At 38.5% G+C, this 15,781-nt stretch overlaps 1 protein-coding gene and 1 pseudogene across 11 annotated transcripts in view; both read left to right on the top strand.

Moving 5' to 3' along the window:
• SRPK2 (SRSF protein kinase 2) overlaps nt 1-15,781 on the top strand; it is a 249,317-nt gene that overhangs the window by 133,179 nt on the left and 100,357 nt on the right. The window lies entirely within an intron of this gene.
• On the top strand, nt 1,969-15,721 carry LOC139182603 (large ribosomal subunit protein uL23 pseudogene; annotated as a pseudogene).

The raw sequence follows: 15,781 nt of genomic DNA, 5'->3' as shown, positions 1-15,781 counted from the left end.
CTTGGTATAGCAGTTCTGTGGCCATATCATATATACTTAAACAACTAAGGCAACTTAAAATGAAGATGCTATCTTTTGGAAAACTGACTTTATGAAGTGGCTTTTTTGCTGGAATACAGTAATGACCAACATGCACGTGAAACATTTGAATGAACTTGCTTCATGAGAGGAAATAAACCTTTCCGAGTAATAAATATTTATATGAATTAAAAACCATCAAATATTTAAAATAAATCATATACTTAAATATTCATTATTATTATTATAAGTAAATATTTGACTGTTCCATCTCTGTACCTGAAAGTTCACTTAAAATTTTCAGGGAGCAATTGCCAAATAATAGTGGTAGTTTCCAAAAAAAACTACATCATTTTCTCTGCCTGAAATGGTTCTACCACATGTTTCTCCTCATTTGGGGATTCTTGTGTTCTTTGAAACATTGGTACCATCATCTCCCCATATTGACTGGGCCTGTTTTCTTTCCCACCCCAAGGTTAGCAGAACCTTTCTTTTGCCTCCTGTAGCACCTGACACATGCTGTAGCGTCAGTGCACCTGTCTGCATTGCTTTGGTGCTTTCTGTAGCTTTTTTATTTATTCTGTTAATGTGTTTGTTATTTTAAGGCTGTGTCTGTATCTATAGAGTAACACATAACTAAGTGTAGTAAGCATGGACTTTGTAGACAGTCTTGGTTTGAAGATGGCTTATTCATTATTTAGTTTTATAACTTGAGGATATTTAATTTTAGTCTCCAGATACTGAAACTAATAATTAGTTTGTTGAATTACAGTACAGTAAGGAGTGAAGGAAGTGGCACATGGGAGCCTTTACCAAATGCTTATTATTCAATTTTGTCACATCATAGGAACCTAGAATATATTTCTTAAATGATAGAGAGAGATTTTTTTTTTTATAACTTAGACCTCACTGTCAATGGATAGATCAAAAAACAATAGTAATCCACGGATATAATTTAGCATATGTTTCAAAATTTTATTTATTAATGAATATTATTTGTATCATTTCAAACAGTATTAGTTTATTCTATCCCTTTGAAAAAATACCACCCACAGTCTTACCTTTCAGTGGCAACTACTGGTATATATGTTTATATCCTTTTCATGTCTACTTTTTATTTTCACATAACTGAATTTGCTAAAATACAGTCTTATTTTACCTTTTATAACTGGAATAGGAAGTCTTCTTAAGGTGAATCTGTTTTAATTAGGGACCTAAATTTCACATAAAGGGTGAAAAAGGTTTCAGTTCAGTTCAGTCACTTAGTCGTGTCCGACTCTGCGACCCCATGAACTGCAGCACGCCAGGCTTCCCTGTCTATCACCAGCTCCCAGAACCCACTCAAAGTCATATTCATTGACTCTATGATGCCGTCCAACCATCTTATCCTCTGTTGTCCCCTTCTCCTGCTGCCTTCAATCTTTCCCAGCATCTGGGCCTTATTTTGATACAAAAGTAGTATAAGCTATTAAATTAATTTTACCTTATACTTAACAAATATATATTGTTGCATCTGTAGGTCAGTTCATAGAATGAACAAAGAATTACTCAAACATTATTTCTGTTGTAATATTCCCATTTCCGTCCCCCAATATACTTTTTACTTCCTATTTGAACTTTACAGGAATTATTAAGAGGGCCTTTATTTTGTCAAAGTAGTGGAGAGTTTCATCTCTTCTCCCAGTGATCTCTCCTAATTCTTGTATATACAAGTTTTCCTCATTTGAAGAGTCTTAATGCGTTATTTTTGTTGATCTTATCATCTGCAGGTGTTAGTTGGTTGACTAGGTTCTCATTTGTCTGGAACTTTGTTATTATTTATATCTGTTTTATTGTCACCATGAAGTCTTGTTTATTTTCAAGGTTTTTAGTTTCATTGAATTGTATCTGCATTCTTTTTTTTTTTTTTTTTTTTTGATTTTACTTCCAATTTTATTTTATTTTTAAACTTTACATAATTGTATTAGTTTTGCCAAATATCAAAATGAATCCTCCACAGGTATACATGCACTCCCCATCCCGAACCCTCCTCCCTCCTCCCTCCCCATACCATCCCTCTGGGCCGTCCCAGTGCACCAGCCCCAAGCATCCAGCATCATGCATCGAACCTGGACTGGCAACTCGTTTCCTACATGATATTTTATATGTTTCATTGCCATTCTCCCAAATCTTCCCACCCTCTCCCTCTCCCACAGAGTCCATAAGACTGTTCTATACATCAGTGTCTCTTTAGCTGTCTCGTACACCAGGTTATTGTTACCATCTTTCTAAATTCCATATATATGCGTTAGTATACTGTATTTATGTTTTTCCTTCTGGCTTACTTCACTCTGTACAATAGGCTCCAGTTTCATCCACCTCATTAGAACTGATTCAAATGTATTCTTTTTAATGGCTGAGTAATACTCCATTGTGTATATGTACCACAGCTTTCCTATCCATTCATCCGCTGATGGACATCTAGGTTGCTTCCATGTCTTGGCTATTATAAACAGTGCTGCGATGAACATTGGGGTACATGTGTCTCTTTCCCTTCTGGTTTCCTCAGTGTGTATGCCCAGCAGTGGGATTGCTGGATCATAAGGCAGTTCTATTTCCAGTTTTTTAAGGAATCTCCACACTGTTCTCCATAGTGGCTGTACTAGTTTGCATTCCCACCAACAGTGTAAGAGGGTTCCCTTTTCTCCACACCCTCTCCAGCATTTATTATTTGTAGACTTTTGGATCGCAGCCATTCTGACTGGTGTGAAATGGTACCTCATAGTGGTTTTGATTTGCATTTCTCTGATAATGAGTGATGTTGAGCATCTTTTCATGTGTTTGTTAGCCATCTGTATGTCTTTTTTGGAGAAATGTCTATTTAGTTCTTTGGCCCATTTTTTGATTGGGTCGTTTATTTTTCTGGAGTTGAGCTGTAGGAGTTGCTTGTATATTTTTGAGATTAGTTGTTTGTCAGTTGCTTCATTTGCTATTATTTTCTCCCATTCTGAAGGCTGTCTTTTCACCTTGCTAATAGTTTCCTTTGATGTGCAGAAGCTTTTAAGGTTAATTAGGTCCCATTTGTTTATTTTTTGCTTTTATTTCCAATATTCTGGGAGGTGGGTCATAGAGGATCCTGCTGTGATGTATGTCAGAGAGTGTTTTGCCTATGTTCTCCTCTAGGAGTTTTATAGTTTCTGGTCTTACGTTTAGATCTTTAATCCATTTTGAGTTTATTTTTGTGTATGGTGTTAGAAAGTGGTCCAGTTTCATTCTTTTACAAGTGGTTGACCAGATTTCCCAGCACCACTTGTTAAAGAGGTTGTCTTTAATCCATTGTATATTCTTGCCTCCTTTGTCGAAGATAAGGTGTCCATATGTGCGTGGATTTATCTCTGGGCTTTCTAAAACTCTCCAGAAAGCAGGAATAGAAGGAACATACCTCAACATAATAAAAGCTATATATGACAAACCCACAGCAAACATTATCCTCAATGGTGAAAAGTTGAAAGCATTTCCTCTAAAGTCAGGAACAAGACAAGGGTGCCCACTTTCACCATTACTATTCAACATAGTTTTGGAAGTTTTGGCCACAGCAATCAGAGCAGAAAAAGAAATAAAAGGAATCCAAATTGGAAAAGAAGAAGTAAAACTCTCACTATTTGCAGATGACATGATCCTCTACATAGAAAACCCTAAAGAGTCCACCAGAAAATTACTAGAAATAATCAATGACTACAGTAAAGTTGCAGGATATAAAATCAACACACAGAAATCCCTTGCATTCCTATACACTAATAATGAGAAAACAGAAAGAGAAATTAAGGAAACAATTCCATTCACCATTGTATCTGCATTCTGTTATCAAATGCTTAGTTTTCAGTGAAAGACTAATCTGTGCCTCCATTAGATAATTCTATGTTTGTTTGTTTTTTTAAAGTAGGGAGAGATACTTGAATTTAATTTATGACTTTGAGTATTTTTGTGTTACTTTTGCAAAGTCATTACAAATTTGTGATTGATGACAAATTTTTAAATACAGCTTTTTACATGGCCATTTTTGCTTTACTCCTGACTCTTTGTAAGCTTCATTAAAAAAAAAAAAAACCTTATTTTTTAATGAATTCAGGTATACTGGATTCATATGGTCTTATGTTTGCTTCTATGAACAGTGATTCTTGATAGTAACTGGTATGTGCTTTTTTAATTTCAAAATGTTTGGATTGTTTTCTATGAATAAATTCCTAAGGCAGGATCACAAAATAAGTAAGGTAGGATTTTTCTTTTTGCTACGTATACTGTGCAGCTTGCAGGATCTTAGTTTGCCAACCAGGAATTGAACCCTGGACCTTGCCACTAAAAGTGTGAAGCTTTGATTACTGGACTGCCACAGAATTCCCAGGATGGGACCATTTTAAAGGTTCTCGATACATATTGCCCAGTTATTTTAGTATTTCACATTGAGCAGCAGCATGTGAATTTCAGTACACTTTTATCTATATGTTTTTTTTTTTTTTAAGAAAACAAATTACAACAAATGTGAAAAGTAAATCAAGAGTATCCCATTGGTATATATGCCTTTTATAGGAAAGTAAATCCACTTTCTTGGTAAATTGTTTGGCGCATCCTGTGTTCTTCCATTCATTTTATTTAAGTGTTCCAGATTAATGCTGAAGTACAGGCAGGTATGTCATTTCCTTATTCCCCATTTTTTGCTTACTTGCTTTTCTACCAATTTCAGAGCCTAGCAGTGATCTCCAACATCCATCTCCACCATCTTTGCAGTTGAGTTTATTCTGTCCCACGGATCCATGCTGCTGGCAGCCTGAAGCCCTGCATTTGCCCGTGTTCTCCTTACTGCTTTTCCTTTGCCTGAGGTGCTCCACCTCCATCTCTGCCAGAGCCATAACACATCCTTAAGGAGCCATTGTTTATTAAAGGAGTACATTTCTCTTATTAAAGAATTTCGTGGTTTTGGTCACTCATCCTTAGGTGCTCGGGTGGAGATTGAGCCCTACAGCAACCAAACCAACGTGTCGGCTGTGTTCATTCCTAATCTAGTTTATTCAGGCTGGTACAGGGGCTCAGTCTTTCATTACAAAATGCCCTCCCCAAACCTGCCTGTATTCTGCCTTCAGGTCAGGAGCAGTTAAATCCTACATCCCATGAAGCCTTCCCAGATCACTAAGTCCTCACCATTTTCGTCAGAACCACTTTGTTCTTAAAATCTTTAGTGCAATTTTTATCTTGGCTCCGGGATTCAATCTCTGTGACACCAAATCTACTTTGACTTTTTTGTTACCACTTGTACTTGATAATATATTCAAATATTTTTATCCTATATGTGCTTGACTGATATTTCTTGGCTCTTGGCCTCAGTACTTACCTCAGTAATCTTACCAGGACTTATTCCTTTTCTGTAATCATGGAACTTGACTCGAATTTTATTCCTGAATGAGGCAGTAGGAGAGAAATATCTCTGTCACAGCAAAGAGTTGTGATTAGGGCTTTATGTTTGATATAATAATGATGAGATATTTAGGTATCTGGATTTTTGTATGTTAGCCCAAAAAGAAGGACTCTTTAAAGTAACAGTCTCTTAAATTTTTGAGGTGTTTGTATTTGCTTGCTTTGTTGAGCTGACCTTGCTGCCGTTTTCTTGCTCTCTTGGGTATCTGCTTTTTAAACAACTGTTGGTGGGTTAGCGTCATTCCAGCTTCATTTCCGCCATGAAACGGCAGCAGAGACTGTTACTTCTGTGAACTGTAAGTTTAATATAAGCAGAAACTAAAGTATTTCTTTGTAAAGTACAGTGTTTCTATATAAAAAGGTACTGATGACAGTACATATTAGTTTGACTCCAAAGTAGAAGAATAAAAAGATGTTTTGGTATCATTTCTGCACCTTTACTTTGGACTCATCATTATATATCTAAAGAATTTTTATTGCATTTTTCATATTCCCTTTACAGATACTGGATTATCAGAAGTTTTTGTGAGAAACATTTTGAAGAGAAATATTTTCAGAAAGTTGATGTGCTTTTTGCAGCTTCAGATAGAAAATTTTAAAATGTTATTCAAAGGATCTAAATCCAGACAGTGTATTTTTCTAGTAACAACCAGTCAGTTTTACACTTATAGTGAGTGAGCTTTATATATTTTTCGTCATCATTTTTCACCTATCAACTTAGGATATTCTGGCCACTATTCATACTTTTATTATTAAAATCTTCCTGTTTTAAGAATAGTCAGCTAAAAATAGCTTGTGGATCTGGAATTTTTACCCATGTCAGTTATTTCCTTCTCCCTCATTTCTCCGAGGGTCAAGGTAGGTTGTTAGACATTTGCTGCGATTTTTTTCTCCTTTTTTGTTAATAATATTTCTTTAAATGAAAGAGGAAAAACTACTTCTTTGGGCTCTCAGAGCTGTTTTGTATTAGTACAGAACATTACATTTTCTGTGTAATTGAGTACAGTAAAGTATAGTAACTCAGTTTTTACTTCATCTTTCCTGACTGAATATACAACACAGAAGTGGGGACTGAAGTACTGTATTTTTAGGGCCTTTACTGCATTTACCTCTTTGAGAAAAGAAATGTGACAAAACAAACACATTAAAATCGAAAATGTTTTTCCTTAACAATACATTTTGTACTTTAAAAAGTTCTGTTTAGAGTTACTGGTTCAATTAATGGCAGTTGTTCTAGGTACACGTTTTCCTCTAACTAGTAAATGGATTTCCTGTGGTCTGTGGCGTATGGTGTTAGTTTGCTTGTTTGATAGCACATGAGGTAAGGGTATAAAATGACTTCAAAGGACTGTGGGTAGGAGGGCAGGATAGGCCTATTAAATACCCTTGTCAGACTTTTTATTTTTCTTAGTTCTTTTCCTTGATATGAGGGTTAAATCAAATAGGCCCCAGTTTTCTAGTAGTATTCTGTAAAATGGAGGATAATAATAATATCCATCATAGAGTTGTAAGAAGGATTGAGTGAAAGTACGTAAAGTGCTTAGGACAGTGGCTAGCACGCATTTAACTCTCCCTTGTTATTATTACATTTAATGCTATTTTTAGTTGATTGTTCCCTGTACAGAAGCTTTTTAGTTTGATGTAATCCCACTTGCCTGTGTTTGCTTTCATTGCCTGAGCTTCCAGTGTCATCTGTGAAATCATTGCCATAACCAGTGTTATGAAACCTTTCCCTTATGTTTTCTTCTAGGAGTTTTATGTCTTATATTTAACTCTTTAAACCATTTTGAGGTGATTTTTGTGTATGGTGTAACATGAGGGTTCAATTTCATTCTTCTGAATGTGGATATTCAATTTTTTCAAGACCGTTTGTTCAAGAGACTATCATTTAACAAGACAGCACTTTAGTTAGTGTTAGTCACTCAGCCATGTCTGACTCTTTGCGACCCCATGGACTAAAGCCTGCCAGGTTCCTCTGTCCATGGAATTCTCCAGACAAGAATACTGGAGTGGGTAACCATTCCCTTCTGCAGGGGATCGTCCCATCCCAGGGATTGAACTGGAATCTGCTGCATTGTAGGCAGATTCTTTACTTTCTGAGCCACCAAAGAAGACTGTATTTTATCCCATAGCAAAATAACTTTTTTTTTTTTTTTTTTACTTGTAGTTTGGCCACAGAGGTTCATATTTTTCTGATACTTGCCTGGAATAGGAAGTGGAGAAATGGGTGAATCTGTTTGTTTTTTTCTTGCAGATGTCTGTGCATTTAGTAGTAGACAATAGGTAAATTTCTTGAGAACCCCTCTGGATGCAGTAAAATGAATCTAAATGGGAGGTGAATAACATATGTGATATGATGGTTACTGAGTTGTGAAAAAGAATTCTGGATTTTGAGGCACAGTTAATTTGGCTTTTGGAGTTTCAAGAATAGGAATAGTTGCATTATTGACAGAGATGAGAGTTTTTAACATTGGGAGGGGGAGCCATAGGATCTGCTGGAGTGTTGAGGAGCCTGAGGGTGGTTTTGCATTCTTCCAAATTCATAAACAGGTGTTTCTGAAAAGCTTTCTGTTTTCTGAAGCTAAGTATGAGCTTGGAACCCAGGGGAGGAAAAACAGAAGAACAAGAGGCTCTCTATGTCTAATGTCCATTCAACAAATAAAACTTATCAGACGTGTACTGTAGTTTTTGATTATGTATCAGTGCTTTAGCTCTTCTATATAGACTTGGGGTCTTTGTACCTTGAGATTTCCTTGGATGAGGTTGTAAAATAACAGAGATGTTTTAAGTCTGGGGACTCTGATGGAATAACTAGTGGGGGATTGTCTTCAAACTCAGAGATAAGGATTTGAGGAAGCATAGCTGGAAAATCCCATGGACGGAGGAGCCTGGTGGGCTGCAGTCCATGGGGTCTCGAGGAGTCGGGCACGACTGAGCGATGTCACTTTCACTTTTCACTTTCATGCATTGGAGAAGGAAATGGCAACCCACTCCAGTGTTCTTGCCTGGAGAATCCAAGGGACGGCAGAGCCTGGTGGGCTGCCGTCTGTGGGGTCGCACAGAGTTGGACACGACTGAAGCGACTTAGCAGCAGCAGCAGCAGCCTCTTATTCCCTAATAAAGCATGAGGATAAAGCCCAATCAAATCCTGGGCCCAGATCCTTCTTGATTTTTGTCATGGCTCTGTGGCTTCTTATATAATTCACTTGACTTCACTGGTAGTCCCATCTCTCCCATTTTTGAGCCTGAAGTAACCCTTATGGTTAACCTTTTGTAGAAGCTTCTAGACTGCTTTTCAAGGCAGCTTGCCATTTTTCATTCATACATGCATTATAAGAGATTTCCACTTTCTCCACATCCTTGTCAACACTTGTTATTATCTTTATTATTATAACCATCCCATTGGGTGTGAAGTGGTATCTCACTGTGGCTTCTGTTTATATTTACCTGATGGCTGATGAGGTTTGATTGTCATTACTTATTGCCATGTGCTATTTGGTCAAACATATATCATCTTTGGAGAAATGTCTGTTAAGATTCTCACTTGTCTCACTTGTAAACTGCGTCATTTATCTATTTTATCACTGAGTTGTGAGAGTTTTGTATTTGCTTTCAGCTATTGGGTTTGAACCTAACATGCCTTTTTTGATTCTGGGAGAGAAAGGACCTGACAGCAGTTAATAGCCACAGTTCTCATTACTAAGATGTTTCCAGTAATCTTAACATAAAAGGTAGAGAAAGCCAGAAATGAGGAATGACTTGCTCCTGAGTGCAGATGAAAGAAATCACTGTTCTCTTATCCTTATATCCCAACCGGTATATTCTTTTAATTTAACTCTAAACTTTCCATTCAATTCAGTCACTCAGTCGTGTCCGACTCTTTGCAACCCCATGAATCGCAGCACACCAGGCCTCCCTGTCCATCACCAACTCCCGGAGTTCACTCAGACTCAGGTCCATCAAGTCAGTGATGCCATCCAGCCATCTCATCCTCTGTCGTCCCCTTCTCCTCCTGCCCCCAATCCCTCCCAGCATCAGAGTCTTCTCCAATGAGTCAACTCTTTGCATGAGGTGGCCAAAGTACTGGAGTTTCAGCTTTAGCATCATTCCTTCCAAAGAAATCCCAGGGCTGATCTCCTTTAGAATGGACTGATTGGATCTCCTTGCAGTCCCAGGGACTCTCAAGAGTCTTTTCCAACACCACAGTTCAAAAGCATCAATTCTTCAGTGCTCAGCTTTCTTCACAGTCCAACTCTTACATCCATACATGACCACTGGAAAAACCATAGCCTTGACTGGATGGACCTTTGTTATTTTCTTATTTTGATATTTTCTTATTTTTTTTTTGATTTTGTAATTACAGTATAAAAAATGGTTGTGCAGTTTTTCACCAGATTTTCACCAGATTTAAGATGTTCTGAGTGAAAATGAAGGCTGTGGGTCATACTTGGAGTGATTTGGGGAGTAAGATGGCCATCATCTGTGAGAGAGGCTGGGGGGTGATTTGGAAGCCCTGCCACACTTATCCAGGATGTGACACGGGAACAACTTCAAGTGTGAGTTCTAAACAGGAAGTTACCAGGAAGATGAGCTTAAGTGCTGGTTGGCAGCTGGCTCTAGCCTGCTCCAGGGTTGGTAGCAGCAGTGATTCGCCATTGCAGATGGAGAGAAGCCAGCTGCTTCTCTTAAATAAAATCCATCATTTACTGATTTTATAGGCAAAAAAGCAAGGCATATTTTACTGACAGTTTTCGGATGATGGCAACATTCTAGGAAAGGGGGATCTGTTCAGTTGATACTTTAGCACCCTTTTTATGTTTAAGCTCATGTGTCTTTTGAGATTAGGACCTTTTCTCATGAAAAGGACTAACTTTGATTTGGCAAATAAACATTTGAAACTTTTGGGGGTCAGGGAAGATGTTCAAGTTCACTTTAAATAACAGCACAACATACATAGTTCATAAAATCAGGTATAATGGTAGGACATATTTTCACTGACAGTTTGCAGTTTGATTTGGAATTCTAAATGTTCCAAAATGGAAGATGGTAGCAAACTACAAGTAGATAACATTGACCAGATGATACTTGAGGGGTGTGTTTACTAGGTAAGTTAAAAGTGTGTTAAGATCTTTTGTGAGTAAAGGACAGAGATTCTGAATTCCTAGAAATAACTCGTTACAAAGCTATGCCTGTCCTTATGGAAAAAATGACAAAATATTCCTGAAGATGTAAAAGCCCTCTTGAACATGATGTGAACAAAGGATGGAACGATTTTATATTGTGTGGAAGCCATTTCTTCTGAAATAGCCTGTAAATTCGGTGAATGTGTGTAACTTGATAATCTCATCTAAAATAAACAATTGCTGGGACAATTGGTTATACATATGGAATGAACCAATACCAGAGCTTTACCTCACACATTAAAGGAAAACTCCAAGTGGGTAATTCTTTGACCTCTAGATTATACACTTTTAAGCAGGGAGTTTCATATTTTTTCTTTCGTGACCCAGTGTGTACCCAAACCTATCTTTGTATAACTGAAATGTTAAAAGAAGCAGTACTCTTACACCTAAATGCATATTTTCTACTTTATTTCTTTTTTAATAAAATACAGTCTGTGACCCAGTACATTGGTTTCATGAGTTGCTGAGTATAGCTTGACAGAAGTGACAGGCTGCCTTTGAGAAGCTCTTGTATGTGTGTACAGGGAGATGTGTGTGAAAATGTCAGAATGTTTATGATAATATACATCCTGGACATTCATTGAGAAAAGGACTCAATATACTGATAAATATTAAGATGACGTAATACTATATGACAGTTACAGTGAGAACTGGAGTTGGAGTTACCTCTATCAACATAGATAAATCTTGGAAAACAAACTGGGAAAAAACTGTAAAATGTTGTATCATACTGTTATTGGTACAAGCTGAGTCTTAATTTCCGGATAGCTGTTAACTGTCGAAGGACGAACTGAGGCGGGGGAGAGGTTGGGCTTCAGCTCTGTAGTAACTTGGTCATTCATTTAAAAAGATCTGAAGCAATTATGACTAAATGTCAAGGTTTGTTAATATGCAAGTGAGTGTACCTGTTTTGTTTTGTTTTGAATAATGGAATATAATAAATAAATATGAGGGAGACAAAAAGGAGCAAAGGGGTTGGATGAGGCTGGGGCCTTAAGCAAGGCCCAGATCGTCAGAGTTGTATTTATCATGTTAAGAATATTTTGCCTTATCTTGAGGGCAAAAGAATTTAAGAAAGAAATGAGATAACATTTGTGTTTTTGAAGACTTATTTTCACTAATGTGTAGGACATAAATTGGGTGAATGGAGGTTGAGGGTAACATCATCGTAATTGAGTGTTGAGGTATTTGTGGTCTGAGCACAGCAGGGTGGTAGGAGTGGGAGGAAGGTCTGTAGATATCAAAGAGGCCAATTCATTGGTAGCCAATCACATTTAGGGGCAGGGGCTGAAGTTGAGGATAACTCTTAGGGTCTCTGTTCACCACTGTTGTATATAAATGGTGGTGATTGTGATTGTCCCTGGAAGGGGAAACAGAAAAGCTGAATCAGATTATAGGTGATACATACAGAGAGAACTGGATAGTAAGTCAAATTTTTCTATGGGAAGGTGGTTATGCTAATCATTTTCAGCTTGAATTTCGAAAGAACTAGAACTAAAATTTTATAATTATAATTTTTATGTTCACACAGGTGTATTTTGGTTTTTGTTACATTGTTTGGTTTTGATTACCAAGGTAATTTTCTCTTTAAAGATGCATGCATGCTAAGTTGCTTTAGTCATGTCTAACTCTTTGTGACCCTGTGGACCGTAGCCCACCAGGCTCCTCTGTCCATGGGGACTCTCCAGGCAAGAACACTGGAGTGGGTTGCCATTTCCTCTTCCAGAGGATCCTCCCAACCCAGGATCAACCTGCTTCTCTCACGTCTCACTTTGGCAGGCTGCAGCTTTACCACTAGCGCCACCTGGAAAGCTTTCTTAAAGACGGAAGAGGGGGCCTTTTCATGAAGATGGCGCCGGAGGCGAAGAAGGAAGCCCCTGCCCCTCCTAAAGCTGAAGCCAAAGCAAAGGCTTTGAAGGCCAAGAAAGCAGTGTTGAAAGGTGTCCACAGCCACAAGAAAAAGAAGATCCAGATGAAGCCCACCTTCTGGCGGCCCAAAACACTGCGGCTCAGGAGGCAGCCCAAATATCCCCGGAAGAGCACCCCAGGAGAAACAAACTTGACCGCTATGCCACCATCAAATTCCTCTCACCACCAAGTCAGCCATGAGGAAAATGGAAGACAACAACACACTGGTATTCATTGTGGATGTCAAGACCAAAAAGCACCAAATTAAACAGGCTGTGGAGAAGCTCTATGACATTGATGTGGCTAAGGTCAATACTCTGATCAGGCCTGATGGAGAGAAGAAGGCGTATGTTCGACTGGCTCCTGACTGTGATGCTTTGGATGTTGCCAACAAAATTGGGATCATCTAAACTGAGTCCAGCTGGCTAATTCCAAATATAAAAGTTTTCACTTAAAAAAAAAAAAAAAGATGGAAGAGGGGAATTCCTTAGCTGTTGGATTCGACCCATGTTCAGTCCTTAGCTGGAGAACTAAGATTTCGCAAGTCGTGTGCCAAGCCCAGGGGAATAAAAAGATGGACCAAAAGGTGCTATGATTGTCTGACAAAGTACCAGCTTGAATAGTAATGGAGATACTAGAAATGATAATGGAAAATTGGGTTTGCATCATTATACAGTTTGTGTATGTTTATCGTACTTTCAGATGTACCATTGGGTATGGTTCTTTTTATCTGTTGGGTTTTTCCTTCATGATTTAGCATTCTTAAACATTATAAGAATTTTTAAAGTAATACCACTGTTTCTTAGGTTTATAATTTTAACTGTTTCAGTTGCAGCTGGTTCAGGAAGCCAGCTTTGTGTTTATTCTGTTATTACTTTATTGTCTTCCTTTCACATGAAAGAAATTTCGTAAAACCCAAAGTCAGCAATTCCACTGAACCCATAAATAGAAACCATTTTTCTGTTGGGGGCATGCTGGGATGCACCTGCTGGTGGAATAGAAACCTACTTTGTCTTTCTATATCCATCTTTATATGTTGGAGATGTTACTAAAAATCTTCAAAGATGAGACACCCTTGTGTGTTTCATCATCAGAGATTCTGTTCCCTTGTTTGTAAATCAGTGTATACCTAGCACAATGCATGGCATGTGCTGTGTTTAGTTTCTCAGTCATGTCTGACTCTTTGCAACCCCATGGACTGCAGCCCACCAGGCTCCTCTGTCCATGGGGATTCTCCAGGCAAGAATACTGGAGTGGGTTGCCATGCCCTCCTTCAGGGGATCTTCCCAACTCAGGGACTGAATCCAGGACTCCTGCATTGCTGGCGGATTCTTTACCATCTGAGCCACCAGGGAAGCCCAAGGATACTGGAGTGGGTAGCCTATCCCTTCTCCAGGGGATCGTCCCGACTGAGGAATCGAACCAGGGTCTCCTGCATTGCAGGAGGATTCTTTACCAGCTGAGCTACCAGGGAAGTCTGCATGGCATGTAGTTGGTCTTTAATAAATACTTGTTGAATGAAAGTACCATCTTATTGAATGTTTGAATCTTTTACAGTTTGTTTTTAAAGTTCAGTTATTGCTTTGTAAAAATAAAGGCATCACTCCTGAAAGCATGTTTTTACTTAGAATAAGAACACAGAAGTGGTTCACAGTGAGCAGGATTATATGAGAGGTTTGGGTGTTCTGTGATGTAATTCATGGTAGAATGAGCCTTGTTTGTGCTGAGCCTTTCTCTGGTCAGGCAGTCTTATAAAGTACAAGTAGGGTTTCCAGATAAAGACATTTTTATTTGTTTAAATTTACACGTATATTATCCAGAATTATATGGTAAATAATTTTATTACTTTTGGGCATTGAATTTATTTTAGAAAAGGGTTTAGATAAATAATATTAAAATTTGAAAATGGTGGCATATTTTTAAATTAAAGAAAGTAGATGTTTGAATAGTAGCTGTCTTCTTGAGCTATCTTCTATAGTAAGAACTCAGGGTTTTTTCTTCTTTATTTCAACTGTTTGAAATGCAGGTGAGAAAAAATACAGAGTATTGAAATCTTGTGATATGCAAGACACTGAACCAGAAATTGGATGGTGTGGAGAAGGTGGTGCCTGGGCATGGGAGAGGAAAATATGTCTGCAGGTGATTGAACTGCCTGAAGGCTGAGCTCTGTGGAGGAGTGCAGGTCCTTCCGCAGACTTGCCTGTTGAAGGGAGAGTGCATCTGCTGAGATAGAGTGAGTGAGGAAGCATGGCTTTTTAAGGCAGACTAGATGGTCTTGCGGAGAAGGCAATGGCACCCCACTCCAGTACTCTTGCCTGGAAAATCCCATGGACAGAGGAGCCTGGTGGGCTGCAGTCCATGGGGTCACTAAGAGTCGAACATGACTGAGCAACTTCCCTTTCACTTTTCACTTTCAAGCATTGGAGAAGGAAATGGCAACCCACTCCAGTGTTCTTGCCTGGAGAATCCCAGGGACAAGGGAGCCTGGTGGGCTGCCGTCTATGGGGTCGCACAGAGTTGGACACAACTGAAGCGACTTAGCAGCAGCAGCAGCAGCAGATGGTCTTGAGTCCTACTAGGAGATCCACTCGGGTAGGGAGGTATGCGAGGATGACAGACGCAGATTGGGAAGGAATGGGCTTCAGTTCCACCTTCTGCCTGGATTATTAAAATGTAGAAAGAAAGCCTGTGACTAACTGGTCAGCACCTTCCTAATCTCTTCAGAATAAGCTTTTTCATTTTTGCGTACATTAGTTCAAGTATAGTTGTTGCAGTTGATTTTTTTCTTTTTAAGCTGAAGCGATGTGCAGATTATTCTTGGAGTTATGGCTGTTGGGCCCATCTGGGCAGGTAGAGTTAAGGTTGTGAAACCTATTTTTCTGGATGGAGAAGCCCTGGGTAGAGGTGGGTCTGGCCCCTCAGGTGTCTTTGTGCAGTCAGCATAGACTCAACAACTCCCTTATCCTTGGGTCATTTTGAACAAAGAATTGCATTAGTAGTGGAAATTTTATTCTGTGCTCTTTGTTCCTTTAAAAAAAGATTAGTTTAAAAATATTTATTTGAATAAATGTGAAAGCTTTTAGATAATGCCTGCTTCATAGCAGGAACTAGAGTTTAATTTGGCTTTTTCCTCAGTAAAATTATAGACTTCTCTTTTCTGTTTCCCGTGTAGTTTCAACAAAATAAAGTCAGCAGGGCCTTATCACTCTTGTTCATGATGAAGC

The sequence above is a fragment of the Bos indicus genome, chromosome 4 (assembly GCF_029378745.1).
Source record: "Bos indicus isolate NIAB-ARS_2022 breed Sahiwal x Tharparkar chromosome 4, NIAB-ARS_B.indTharparkar_mat_pri_1.0, whole genome shotgun sequence".
Lineage (NCBI taxonomy): Eukaryota > Metazoa > Chordata > Mammalia > Artiodactyla > Bovidae > Bos > Bos indicus.
Note: the sequence above shows the minus strand (reverse complement) of the source record. Positions and strands in the feature narration are given on the sequence as shown.